Here is a 12855-nt window from a genome sequence, read left to right as displayed (position 1 = left end):
TTGGCAAAGGAACTAAAATGGGTTAAGAGGAAATTGCTTGTTCCACAGTGTGCTGTGTGTGGCTTCCTGGGGATTTTACCTTTACGGTGAGTGTTCCTCTGAACACAATGAAGCTGCAAGCGTGTGCTAAATCCAGTTAAGGAGATTTCCAGTCTAGTCTTTTGGCTCTGGAAGAGTCCCTAACTGTGCACCTGGGACATAGGATTGTCCAAAAGTGTCCCCATTGCACATTGCGAGGAATCCTGGTCTTCATTCTGCTGGTTTAGTTTGATGTTTCCATATTCTTCTAAAAAAGAATAATTGCTTTCTGTCCAGTGCCTGCATTCACAGCTGTCTGGTTTTTACCTTTTCTTCAGCTGCCTCTTCTTCACACAAGTGCCCTTGTCTACTTAACTCTTTCTTTTATGGCAGCTGTTCAATAGCTGGAGTTAAGCTTCTTGCCCTACTCTGAATTTCCAATTTCCCATTTGAGGATGAGGCAATCACCGCTGACTTCCCAGAGGGCACTCCTTCGCTTAGTTATCCAGCTCTTCGCAGTTTGAAAGGGACAGAGAAATGGAAGGGAATAGCTTTGGTTCATAACTATTTTTGCATTAATAATAATTAAAGTTAAGATCAATGACTGTAGTACAGATGACTACCAATAGTGCTATATAGCCCCTTTGGGAACTGAAATTGTGTGAAATAATTCCAAATAGCCTCCCTCGAATGGTTATTCTGTGAGCAGCAGTAGCTCTGTTTTAAAGCTGGCGTGGTGTCAGGAGGTCTCTGGGCATGCCAGGAGTTTCAGGTTGCTCACTTTTCTTTTATTTTTGCCCGTCTCCAAGTGTTTCCATTCTACATTCGGTCTTCCTGAAAATATTTGTGTGTCTTCCTTCATTTGGACATTGCAAAGCATGACTGCTTTTGTGGAGGACTTTTCACCCTTTCCCGGTCTTGTGCCTTTTGTTTCTTTTGGATGTAAATCCAAGCAAGCTGCCAAACTTTTATATCTTATTGAGATTTAGCAGTGGTGTCAGCGAGTACAAAAAAGAGTTCAACATGTTTTATTGTTATCAAAAGCATTTCCAGGAGTGGGAATGAGGGATAGGAATCCAGGGCACAGGGATGGTGGATCCCTGTTTATCTCTGTAGTATTTTAGAGTGTGTTTCAGTGTATCCCTGAACCTCTTTTGCAAATATTGTTAAAAAGGCAGTGCTTCCCAAAGCAAGAAATGAACCCAGGAAAAAAAAATCTCACAGTCTTATCACAGCATGCTTTTTCTTTCTTATAAAACCAACATAATCAAAATAAAAACCAACCAAACCAAAACCAAAAACCTCAAAAACTAACCAAGCAAAAAACCCCCCCAAAGCCCCCAAAAAACTAAAACAAAAAAACCCCAAGCTTCTATCCAGTAAATAAGACTTAAGTTTTAAGATTTATAACTACAGAAGGTGTCTTGATCACAGCTGAAAGAGGTTTGTAGTTATGCACGGCAGGCCTGTGAATTCCTTAGCAAACCTATGATTTTCTTCTTTTCTGAAGTATGTCTGTGAAATGTTTTGGAGTTTTGTATTGGAAAATATTTTTCTGCAACACACATTTTAGTGGGAATAAATAAAAACGCCAACTAGTATAAAGATGGAATCATGTCTTTAGGAATTTATACTAGAATAATCTTGAATCTAGAGGAAACTTGAATGTGGGGAGGAGAGTGGAGGTATTGAAAATCTCAGAGGGTTTTTGCTCGCACCAGTTGTGTTTTCATGCTGTTTACTTGGGCTAATATAGTTCATGCTGCACTGCAAAACTTTTAGGTGCCTTCAGCATGTTGAATAAGAAGCTGTAGTTTTATAAAATAGCATTTATTTTGTTGTGGATGGGCTGCTTTATCACCTACATACAAGGACTTGCAATCACATACGTTGTATCTCGTGTTAAACAAGGATTTAGGAGAACTCCATGGAGTTCAATGAGCCCATTTCTAGCTGTGTTGACAGCAGATTTCTACCCAGATGTCGGCTAAGCATACTTGGTATTTTGAAAAGTTTTTCCAGGCTCCAGCTCTTTTGAAGCAGGCACTTAATGAGCTTCTGTGTATTTAGCAACCTTCATCAGATGCCTTTACATCAACTTGTGCAGGCTGCCGTTGGGCTCGTATGAAAAATCAGGCGTACGTTCTAAAATGTGAGAATGCTTTTTTTCTCTGTGAATGTTTGAGGGATCTCGTGCTCTTTTACCACAATTTAGTCGTTCAAGCCTGAGGTGCTCTGGTCCCAGGGAAGATCGATAGGATGTTGCCATTACGGCCGTGTCTGTCAATTACAGCCAGATTCAGGCGGTCAGGTAGGATTGTAAATTTGTGCCAACCAGTCACAGATGTTCCGGCTGTGCAGACATGTGGCACTATTTATTCTACTCTTTTTTCATAAAGGCCACAGGGGGGAAAACATTGTCGCTACCCAGAGACTGCAGCCGTTCTCCTGAAAGCACCTTTCAATCTTCCTCTCCACGCAGGGATGATGGCATTAGGTCCTTTTAGCCCTCACATGTTTGTTTCAAACTCCCACAGCTCACAGAATTAATTTCTGTTGGGAACACAATGTGGTGATGAGGCAGGTTATTCTGGCTGGGCTTTTCCTTTATCTGCTATACAAAGCAACTGATTCACTTTCTATTAATTACCACCAGCTATGGGGACTGCCTGGTGTTTTTCCTTTGGACTTTCAGCCTTTTGAGCTCGTTCTCAGGTTTGCTGTTTGGAAAAGCAGCGATGACAGGAGCGGGAAGGAAGGATACAGGAGAAAGAGGCTGACTTACCCAAACCTTAAAGCACATCTCAGCTGGGAATGGTTATTGTGTGTGGAGCACTATATTTTACTTATATGCAGCACAATATTACTTGTCTCAACTTCCCTCCTCCCCCAACCCTATGAAAGGAAATTCTAAGAAATTGCTTTTTAATTAATTATAAGAAATCCAATAACACTAGCAGCTTGTTTCTTTCTGACTAAATGTAATGAGATTGGAGCATTGCTTCATCAGGAGAATGACCTAATACAATAGCTCATTGAACCATGAAAGATTCATTAAAACTACTTTGCAAGGGGATTTTTTGGGCAATGTTTTATGTGGTGGACTTTTTTTCTTTTAAAAATAACTCCCAAGTCTAAAGCAGTTACTGCATGTAGTTGTAATCAATGTTGTAACACTAGGCAACAGAACTGGTTTTAGTTACCTCTTATGTTCTAAAGATGTTACAGAAAAATCCTCACAGCTGAGCTGCACTTCATTTGTTGGAGGCTGAGGTTTGCAGCCAGGTGACTTTGCAAAATACCCAGATGTTACACACTGGGATTTTGCACAAAACTTCAGGAGCTGGTGATAAGTTTCAAACTGCCAGAAAATTTCCATTTCCTGCTGACCTAAATGAAAAAATCTATCCCTTCCCTGAGATGTGAGTGGCAATGTGTCTGTACAGCTTTTAGAGTTGGCTTCTCACAAAGGGTACATGATGCCCATTTGCCCCTCAGCTTTGTATCTATTACTAAATGATGCATTTTAAACTGTTCTTTGTATCCATGATAACTGTGAGTTCTGAAACAGTAGAGACTTTAATACACTAAGCTTGAGGTATAAAAATGAGGCATCTGTCAGAAAAAAATACGGTCTGACTTACAACCTCTATAATTAAGGTGTAAGGAAATCTCAAGCTGTTAAAATCTATTTTGAGCTACCCTAAAACATTACATCCAACAAGACAATATCCAATAACAGTAAGAGAAGGGGCAGAAGGTAAGATGATGGTTTGCAAATGCATTAAAAAAGGAACTCAAAAAACTAGATATGGAATTCTAGAGTTCAGTTCAATTGATGTAACTGTCCCCATCATCCTTTCTGCTGCCAGTAGGAAAATGTCCAGAGCATGTGTTTAAGCAACACGCACTAAAGCCTGTGGGCATGTTTGACTCTTTCTGGCAGTGTGCACAAACCCAGGCTGCTTCCACAGGTGAGAGAGGTAAATGCTCTTTCCTCCTGAGATACATCTGAAAAAATCCTAAAAGGAGCACCTTGTAATCTGGGGAAAAACCAAAAGGTTTCTCTTTCTACTGAAATCTTGGAGTGAAATAAAAGGAACCTGCAGAAATCAGCCTCTCTCTTTCTTTACACTGAGTTACTGAGCCCTGCGCCTCTCAGGGTCGTTCACCTGCTGCCCCAAAGCGTTTCCTAGGTGTTCAAACAACAACAACAACATTAAAATATGAACTAACACTCAAATAACAGCAGTTCCCTGCTTTGGCAGGCTTTTCCCTCAGGGCAAACCATCTTTCGCCGCTTTTCTTTTGCAGAGCAGAAGAGCAGGAGAGGCTCAGGAGACAGAAGGACGATGATTTGGCCAAATTGCTGCCAAAAGCTGATGCCTTTAGTTTAAGGAATAAATGCCTGTCCAAACTTGGAACTCAGGTATCACTGATTAAAAATCAGAATGCTGAGGGGTTTATTTAAAGGATTTGGTTGTTTTTACCAGCCAGCAACTCCACCTCTGAATGAAATCCCTGGGATTTGTTCTCAGGAAGAAACCTCCCAGTAATGAAAAATCTAATGAAGAAAAAGGATTCGAAGGTTGGCCCATTTCAGAAGCTGAGGAATGTCTTGAATTTTATTTTTTTTGCAGCTCCCAGCTCATTACTCCTCCTGTTTCTCAACCCTGGCCCACAGAAGTGTGTTGAAATAGCAGCTTGGCCCTGTGGAGAAGCAGGAATCCACTGAATTTCCTGGGACGCAGAGCCCAGCGCCAGCAGATGCTCCGCGCTTTGCTGCAGTCCTAGATCCTAGATTTCCAATATTGCCTAAAAACTCCTCCTTCCTGGGCAATCCAGAGGATCCTGATGGGGGATTGTGGCTCTGGTGGAACCTCTGAGTGCCTGCTCCAGCCTCTTGGCTCGAATTACTCCGTGAGTAGCTGAGTCAGGGGCCAGGGGTTGCTCTCTGGCTGTGAAATGGGAAAATTCCATCAGGAAAGTGCTGGGATGAGCCTGGAGGGAGGTGGGGCTTCTCCAGCCTCTCCTTCTTGGACACCTTCCTTGCTCTGCTTCGTTTTTCTGGGGGAGGAAAAGGTGAGGAGAAGCTCCCCAGGGAATATTGCAGAGGAATCTCCAGTTCCCGAAGTACAAAAAGTGCCCAGCCTCAGGAATTTATCCCAGCTCAGGAAAAGCACTAACCTCTCCAAGCCTGAACAATGTGAAAACCGATTTATTTTTTAAGACTTAGTGACTAAAACCAATAAAAAGAGTTAATGCAAGGACTGGGTTTTGCTTCCGGAGGGAAAAGCCTTGAATTTCATGCTGGAACTCATCATTTTCCCATCATTTCAGTGGGAAACTCCTTGCTGAACAGGGACTTCCCAGGGCTCCTGCAGAGTGCGCTTTGCTTTGCTTTCATTCCTCCTGGAGGTAATTGGATCAATTATCTCTGACCCGAGCTGAGCTTGCTGTAAAGGGGCAGGAGGTTTGTGGAGCCCCAGGAATGGGGAACATTCCTGGGATACTCCAGGAAATGTTCCTGGGATGGCTCCAGGGAATCCTGGTGTGCCACAAAAAGCTCAGGAGCCTTTGACGTTTGTTTGGCTGCAGGGAGAGGAGTCCGTTAGAATCAAAACGTTGCATTTGATGTAGAATATCCTGAATTTCATCGTTTCAATCTAAGCAGAACTCCCAGTCTTAAAGCTTGGTTTTAAAAGAGATTTTTGTGCAGTGGAGATTTCTTTGACGTGCCTGGAAAATTCTCATCTTCCCGAGGGACATTTTGGGTGAAAGTTCTGGATTCTGGAGGACAATGAGGGGACCCAAAGGAGCAGTTTGGGAGCTCCCTGTCCCCCTGAGCTGTCCTGGTCCTTTCTGGGCTCCTCGGGACCAGCCCTGAGGCTTTGATTGGACGCTTTCCTTGTGAATTTGGGGTGGTTTTTAAAGAAAACCTTTCGTTGGACACTGTCACCCGTGCTTTTTGGTTGTTGAGGGTTCTGGTGTTGCCTTCGGAGGCTTTGGGAAGGGAACTTTATCCCAAGAAATCCTCCCTTTTCCAGGGACCTCTCACTAGAGGTCAGCACTGCCACGCTGCCGGCTCGGGAATGTTGGATGGTTGGGATTAAAACCCCCGAGGCTGCAGCTGCTGGGGCTTGTTTGGGTGCCTGATGTGCACCAGCCTTGGTCCTGGCACGAGGTGTCCATCCTGGGGTGTCCATCCCTGGCAGTGTCCAAGGCCGGGCTGGACATTGGGGTTTGGAGCACCCTGGCGTGGTGGAAGGTGATTTTGAAGGTCCTTCCAGCCCAAACCAGTCTGTGATCCCATGGAACCGAGTCCAGTCTTTGGGAAAAGCACCTCAGTGCCTTCAATCAGCTTCTCTTTGAATGTTTATTAATGGAAGGCAAAGCAAAGGGATGAGCTGGGAGGGAAAAAAGGGGAGGGGCATGGTCTGAGGGCTGAAGACATGGAGCTGTCAAAAGGGAGGAAGGGTGGAGGGAAAAGGGACGGATGGTGTAGCAAGGCAGGGAGAGGGTTGAAGGCACGGGAGCTTCCCACAGGCATCAGCTGCGTCAATCATCAGCTGTGCCTGGAGCTCCGGCTCCCCCGTCTCCAGGCGGTCTCATCTTCTGTGGCCCCTGAAGGTCTTCTAAGGCCACCGGTTCTTCTGAGCCAGCAGATGACTGCAGTTCTGCAACTCGCTCCTCGAACATCAGCTGGACAAAGAGGCTTATCCGGGAGGGGCTGTCGTCGTCTCTCAGGGCCTGAAGAGCTGGAAGAGACAGGCACAGAGCCCCGGTCAGAGCCCGGATGTGCGGGAGTCCAAGGAGACCCTCCTGCCAAGGGCCATCCGAGCCAGCTCCTGCCGTGGCCGCCACAAGAGAGGAGAGAGAGGCCAACGGGATTCGCCGCAAGGTGCTGAACACGAATCGCCCCGCCCGCGTCCCCGAAATCTCTCCGTGTTCTGCGCACGCCAGCCCTTGTCCGCACAGGGAGCCAGGCCCTCCGCAGGCAGGACAGGGATTGCAGCCCCCTGCGCGAGCATTGCGGCTCCCCCCGGCAGCCCCGCTGAGAGCCCGCTGCCCTCACTCACCCTCGCTGAGGGCCTGGAGCTCTTCCTTCTGCCTCCTCAGGCGCACCCCGGCGATCCCTGGGAACACAGAGCCTGTCAGGGCCCCAGCGGCACGGCGCCCTGCCAGCGGCGCTGCCAGCCCTGTGGCCACACGGCCTCCTGCCCCGGCAGGGCTCGGCCCGGGCCCTTGCCGCATCCTGCCGCCCCAGGGCACGGCCGCAGAGGGCGGCAGCAGCCCCGAGGGCAGGCGCGGCTCCACGGCGCCGGGCGCGGATGCCGCTGCCGGGACGGGGGCTGGGGCTGGGGCTGGGGCTGGGAGGGAGCCCGGGCTCGTGGCTCACCGATGAGCTTGATGGCCGCCTCTCGCAGGGGCTCCTGTGGGTGCTCCAGGTAGGGCAGGGCCAGGCGCAGGTGTTCGGCCGCTCGGCTCCTGTCGTCTGCCAGCTGGAGAGAACGGCAGGAGGGAGGGAAGGGTTGGCGCGGGCTCAGCCCCTCGGCCGGGCGCTCCCGGCGCCCAGCCCCGGCCTGCGCTGCCCGCACAGCCCCGAGGCCCGGCCAGCGGGCGCCGGGCTCCGGAGGGGGCGGAGGGCCGGGCGCTGCCCGGGGAGCCGCGGTGCCGCCCCGCCCCGCGGCCCCGCTGGGCCGGCGCTCCGTCGGCGCCCGACTCGGGGCACAGGAGCCTGGAGAAGAGCCCGCGCGGCCCCACGGAAGGGAGCGGCGTGTGGGGCGCAGGCCGGAGCCCCTGCGTGCGGCGCTGGGCAGGGGCCACGGCTGCCAGCCCCGCACACCGAGCCCCGCCGTCAGGGGGCTTCTCCAGAGGCCGTCCTTACCACGCACTCGGCAAACTTGAACAGCTTCTCTGTCTTCAGCACGTGCTGGAGGTCGCTCCTCTTCAGGAAGCCGGCCGCACAATGCAGCGTTTCCCGAGAGGCCTGGGGAGCAGCAGAGACGGGAGCTGGCAGCGCAGCCCAGCCCAGGGCACGGGCCCTGCGTCCCTGCGCCAGGGCCAGCAGGAGGCTGCGAGCCGGGAGAGGTGCCCGGGCAGGAGGCAGCCGAGCCCCCTGTCAGGGATGCACCGGCATCACACAACGCCTCACCTTGGCCACGCGCTCGTTCACCTCGTGGCAGTGCAAGTAGAGTGGGAGCAGGCTCTGGCTCACAACTGTGTTCAGTGGCTCTTTGCCCTCATCCGCTACCAAGCCCATCACCTTTTGGAAAAGCTGAATGGAGAGCAGCTGCACCTGGCTGTTGTCCTGAAGGAAAGGAAGGAGAAGAGGCCTCAGCACCAATTTCCCCAGCCCAGCCGGGCAAAAGCCTAAAAATCCCCAGGGCACAAAGTTTCTGGGCAGCAGCTAATGCCCGTGGCACGCAGAGCCTTACGTTTCCAAAGAGCCACAGGAGGAGGTCGGCTAGCTTCAGGGCAGTGGTCCTGCCGATCACGGTGTCTTTCCGCTGGCACACATTGGTGAGCGCAGAGAGGGACATGGCGACCACCTCTCCGTCGGCATCACCAAGCCGCTCCAGGAGGCTTGGAAGCAGGCTGCGTACACCTCCGGCCTGTATGGAACACAAGGCTGTGCTGGGAAGCCACCAAGAGCTGCAGCGCCAACACCGCCCTGGCTCTGCTAGCCCACCCTGCCGCTGCTGGGCCCAGAGGCCAAAGGCCTGTCCCGAAGCACTCGAGCAGCTGGAGCAGGAGGCAGGAGAGCTGGGAGCAGCTGCCCCAGCTCCTGAAGCCCAGCCAGCCCAAGGGGCTGCTTTCCCCAGCGCAGCTTCAGCCGCTGCCCCCTTCTCACCATCGAGGGCTCCTCGCTGAGCAGCACAAGGCCTTTGAGCGCCAGGTGACGTCTCTGCCTGCACGTGCCCCGCAGGTGCCTTGACATCTCCTCCAGGACACGGCCTGCGCATTCCCTCAGGTCCAGGTACTCGATGACCTGAAAGGCACAGTGCAGTGACAGGTGACCCGAACAGCAGGAGCCCAGAAGCGCACAGGGCCGGGCCCAGGCAGCAGCAGCAGCAGCAGCACAGGGCTCGGGCACCGGCCCAGGCAGCTGCAGCTACGAGAGGGCAGAGGGCTGAGAGGCAGCTGAGCAAGGCAGCGCTGGCTCACCTCCACCAGGAATGCCAGGGAGGGCAGATCCCAGCGTGGCTCCTCCCTGCTTAGTGGCTGGAGTAGGTAGAAGCCAATGCGGGAACAGGTGTGGCCCAAGTGACGGCGCATCTCCCTGTCAGGGGGAAAAAGGCAGCAAGAGCCTGAGGTGGGGGGGACAGTCTTCTCCCAGGAGGTCTAACTCACAGGTCCGGTCTTTCCCCAGTATCTCTGGAGGGGGATGTGGGCGCTTTGGGAGGCGGCCCCTTCTGGGCACCCTCCTCTGCCAGCCTTTTCCAGTCGGCTTGGCCGTCCCTCGGTGACGAGGCCCTCGAGGCCATGAGCACAAGGACTGTGTGGGGCACAGGGGACAAATGTGGGAGAGAAGGAGTTCTCACCTGGCCAGCAGACCCACGGCATAGTGCTGGGTGTCAGCACAGAGCAGCGTGTCCCAGCCACGCTTGCGCTCCATAGCCATCATCTCTGTGTTCCACCACATTTGGCTGAACAGAGCCTTCATGGCCTGCACTGCAAACCTGTGTGCAGAGCAAAACCCAGGTCACACGGCGAGCGCTGGCGCCGGCCACAAGGACATTGAAAAGACAGGAGGACTGGCACCTGTTGGGGTTGCTGGGAAGGCCGTGTTCCTCCTGGCACGCTCTCCAGAAGTTAGCAACTTCCACTGGCATCTCTTGTGTGGTGATGACAATGTGGAAGAGGAGAGCAACAAACAGATGGGCTGAATGAAGGAGCACTGCCCTGTGGCATTTGGGCACCTGGACAGTCAGCCACAGCCCCAGAGTTGCCTGCAAAAGAAGCAGCCCGAGACAGAGCTCAGTGCTAAGATGTCCGTGTGGCAGGGCCCGAGGGGAGACGCGGGGGGAGCGACGGGCCTGGAGCCCCCTGAGCCTGCCCTAAGCCAGTGCCTGAGGCAGGGAGAGGACGGAGAGCTGATGGAGAGGCGACCGGGGAGCGAGCAGAGGCCGGTTCCAGAAGCTCACCGCCAGGGCAAAAACGTCCTCGTCGTCGCCATCGGAGGTGGTCGTTGTATGCAGAGGCCAATCCTCCATCACGCGGATGAGTGCTGGCAGCACCTTCTCCGCTGTCACAGCCGACGAGCCTATGGCTCTCCACATGCTTGCAGCAGCTCTGTGGGATTGGAGCTCTGTGTCAGGGCCGTCTCAGTCACAGTAGCATGCCCTGTGCAGCTGTGGAGGCCCAGGTGACAGAGCCCTGGTGCCCTGAGGGGCAGGGAGGGAGCATGGCAGCAGGCTGGTGGAACAGAGGGGCCCAAGGGTCCTGGACCGCTCCGCCTGTCTGGCAGAGCCCATTGGACAGGCTCTGCAGGGCAATGGGCCCTAAAGGCTGCTGAGCCCTGAGCTCTCAAGGCAGGTGGGCCCCATACCTGTCACACGTTGGGGCACAGCGCAGGAGGGTCAGCACAACGTCAGCAGGTTGCTCTTCGGCCAGCCTCAGAAAGTCCAAGCGCATCCTGGCATCCAAAGTGACACAGGTTGCCAGTCTCTGGTGAAGGTCCTTCACCATGGCTGGCACCTGGAGGAGACATGGGGAAGACCTGGAGCTCTGTCCAAGGGAGCAGCTTTCCCCAAGAAGTGCTTCCCCTCCCGCCACACTCTCCTGGCCTCCAAGACTCAGGGTCTCTTTTGTGTTGGTGTTTCTGAAGGCCACGGACTCAGTCACTGCCATGTCCGTATTTGCTGCATCACTGATTGCAGCATCCAAGCGCTGAGCCAAATCTGGGCTGACATTGGGCTCTGCCTGGAGCTCAGTCAGCCTGCGGTCAGGCTCAGCTGTTGCACGGGTTCTGGTCATCCTAAGGCGAACGGGCACGAGCCTCCGGAACATCTGCAGGAGAGCAAAGGACAGGGAAGAGAGACGCGTTCCATGGAGTGCTCCAAGCGCGGAGCTCGGCCGAGCAGTGACAGCAGGCCCAGCCCAGGCGGGGATGGCTGCACGTACCTTCAGTGATCTGCGGAAGCGGCCACGGGTGGGCTTCTTCTCCTGTGTCTGCTCCATGGTTGCATCTGGCAAAGAGCGAGCGCAGCCAGAGCTGAGGGCTTGCAGGAGAGGCCAGAGAAGCCAGCCCTGCTCTCCCCAGGCAGGGACAGCCCCGGGATGCCCCAGGGGATGGAGCACAGCTGCTGCAGGGGCAGCCTCGGCCCCTCTTCCATCCTGTCAGTGGGCGGAATGGGAACGGGGATGGGATGGGGCCAAGCTGTCCGCAGTCATCGGCCTTGTGGCCCGGCTCTGCCACTCACCATCCTGCTGTGGCTGGAACTGCTCCAGCTCTTGAGGGGGTTGTGCTGGAGCATCTCCAGGGCTCGTATTTCTTCTCCTCCAGCAAACTGTGAAGAGGTCGCGAAATCTGCCCGCCATGTCAGCGTCTGGCCTCGAGGGCACCTTCAGACAGATGCCTCTGAGGAAACCAGGGAAAACCCTGAGGCAACAAGTCGTGCAGTTGTGCCTTGAAGGCACCTGCGACAAAGAAGCCTCAGGAAGGCTGCAGGACAGCAAGTCCTGCACACTGGTCTTGAGGGCTCCTGCCACAATGACAGGAGACTCCTTGTGGTGCTTCAGGTCACCAGATCCTGTGGTCTGGCCGCGAGGGCACCGACCGCAGGGTTGGGAGATGCCTCGGGAAAGCTCCGAGTCACCAAGTCCCGCAGTCTGGCCGCGAGGTCAGCTGCAGGAGCAGCGCTTCGGAAAGGCTCCGGGTCGGGCACAAACGAGCGGGCTGTGTGGGAACTCCTCACAGCACCTCTCCGGCGCGTCCTGTCCCGTGGTGTGCTCCGAGCACTGTGGCGTGGCTGCATTGTTGCCAGCACCTATGTCACCGCGTGTCACAAAGGCTCCTCGGACACCCTGTGCCTTTCCCTGCCACGGTGACCACGCTGCTGCACCGTGTCACAAAGGGCCCATGCACACCCTGCCACCTGCCCCGGCCCTGCCCCCGCTCCACCCAAAGTGGCCCAGGTCGGAAGGAATCCCTCGGCCCAAGTGTCTAAGAGAGCCCAACAGGACCTTGAATGATTTGATGGCTCGAGCCATCGGCAACCGCTGCCCTGCTCTGCGGGCTCAGGGCGGCAGAAGGAGCCCCCAGGGCTGCCGACGCAGCCGCAGCGGGAAGGGCACGGGGCCTGCCGCAGAAGCTGGCACGGCCTCCCTTCTCTCAGCTGATAATTGTCTTCAACCAAAGTCAGACTTTCACTTCAAAGCCAGCTCAGTGCAGGCAAACCCTTGGGCAGCTAAGATCTCCAAAAGGCTGCTCAATCCAAAATGACCAATTCCTCTTTAATTTCTCTTTTTGGGTCACTGCTGATCCTCTCCTCCTCTTCCCCCTTCCACTCAGCTGAGTTGGCAAAGGCTGGATTAGCCACTTTATCCTTATGGATGAGCATGGCAACTTGTTTTGGTTTGGGAAGACAGGTATTTGCTAGGTAAAAGTTGGAGGGTTTTTTGGAATGGAGAGTGTAAACTTTTTTTTTGCTAAATTATAAATTTACAATTAGAGGTTTTTAGGCAAAGATTTGGGAAATAGGAATAGCAGTTTTTTATTAGTATGTATTACAAAGTAAACAAACAAACCCCCTTCAAATAACTACAGTATTAATAACAAAAGAAAAACAGTATTAAGAACTTTGAGGGCTTTGTTTTACCAAACTTAGGGCA

Source organism: Chamaea fasciata, unplaced genomic scaffold (genome assembly GCF_029207755.1).
Source record: "Chamaea fasciata isolate MVZ Bird 193981 ecotype frontalis unplaced genomic scaffold, bChaFas1.0.hap1 SCAF_44, whole genome shotgun sequence".
Taxonomy (NCBI): Eukaryota; Metazoa; Chordata; class Aves; order Passeriformes; family Sylviidae; genus Chamaea; species Chamaea fasciata.
The sequence above is the reverse complement of the archived record's forward strand: the minus strand, read 5'-3'. Positions refer to the sequence as shown.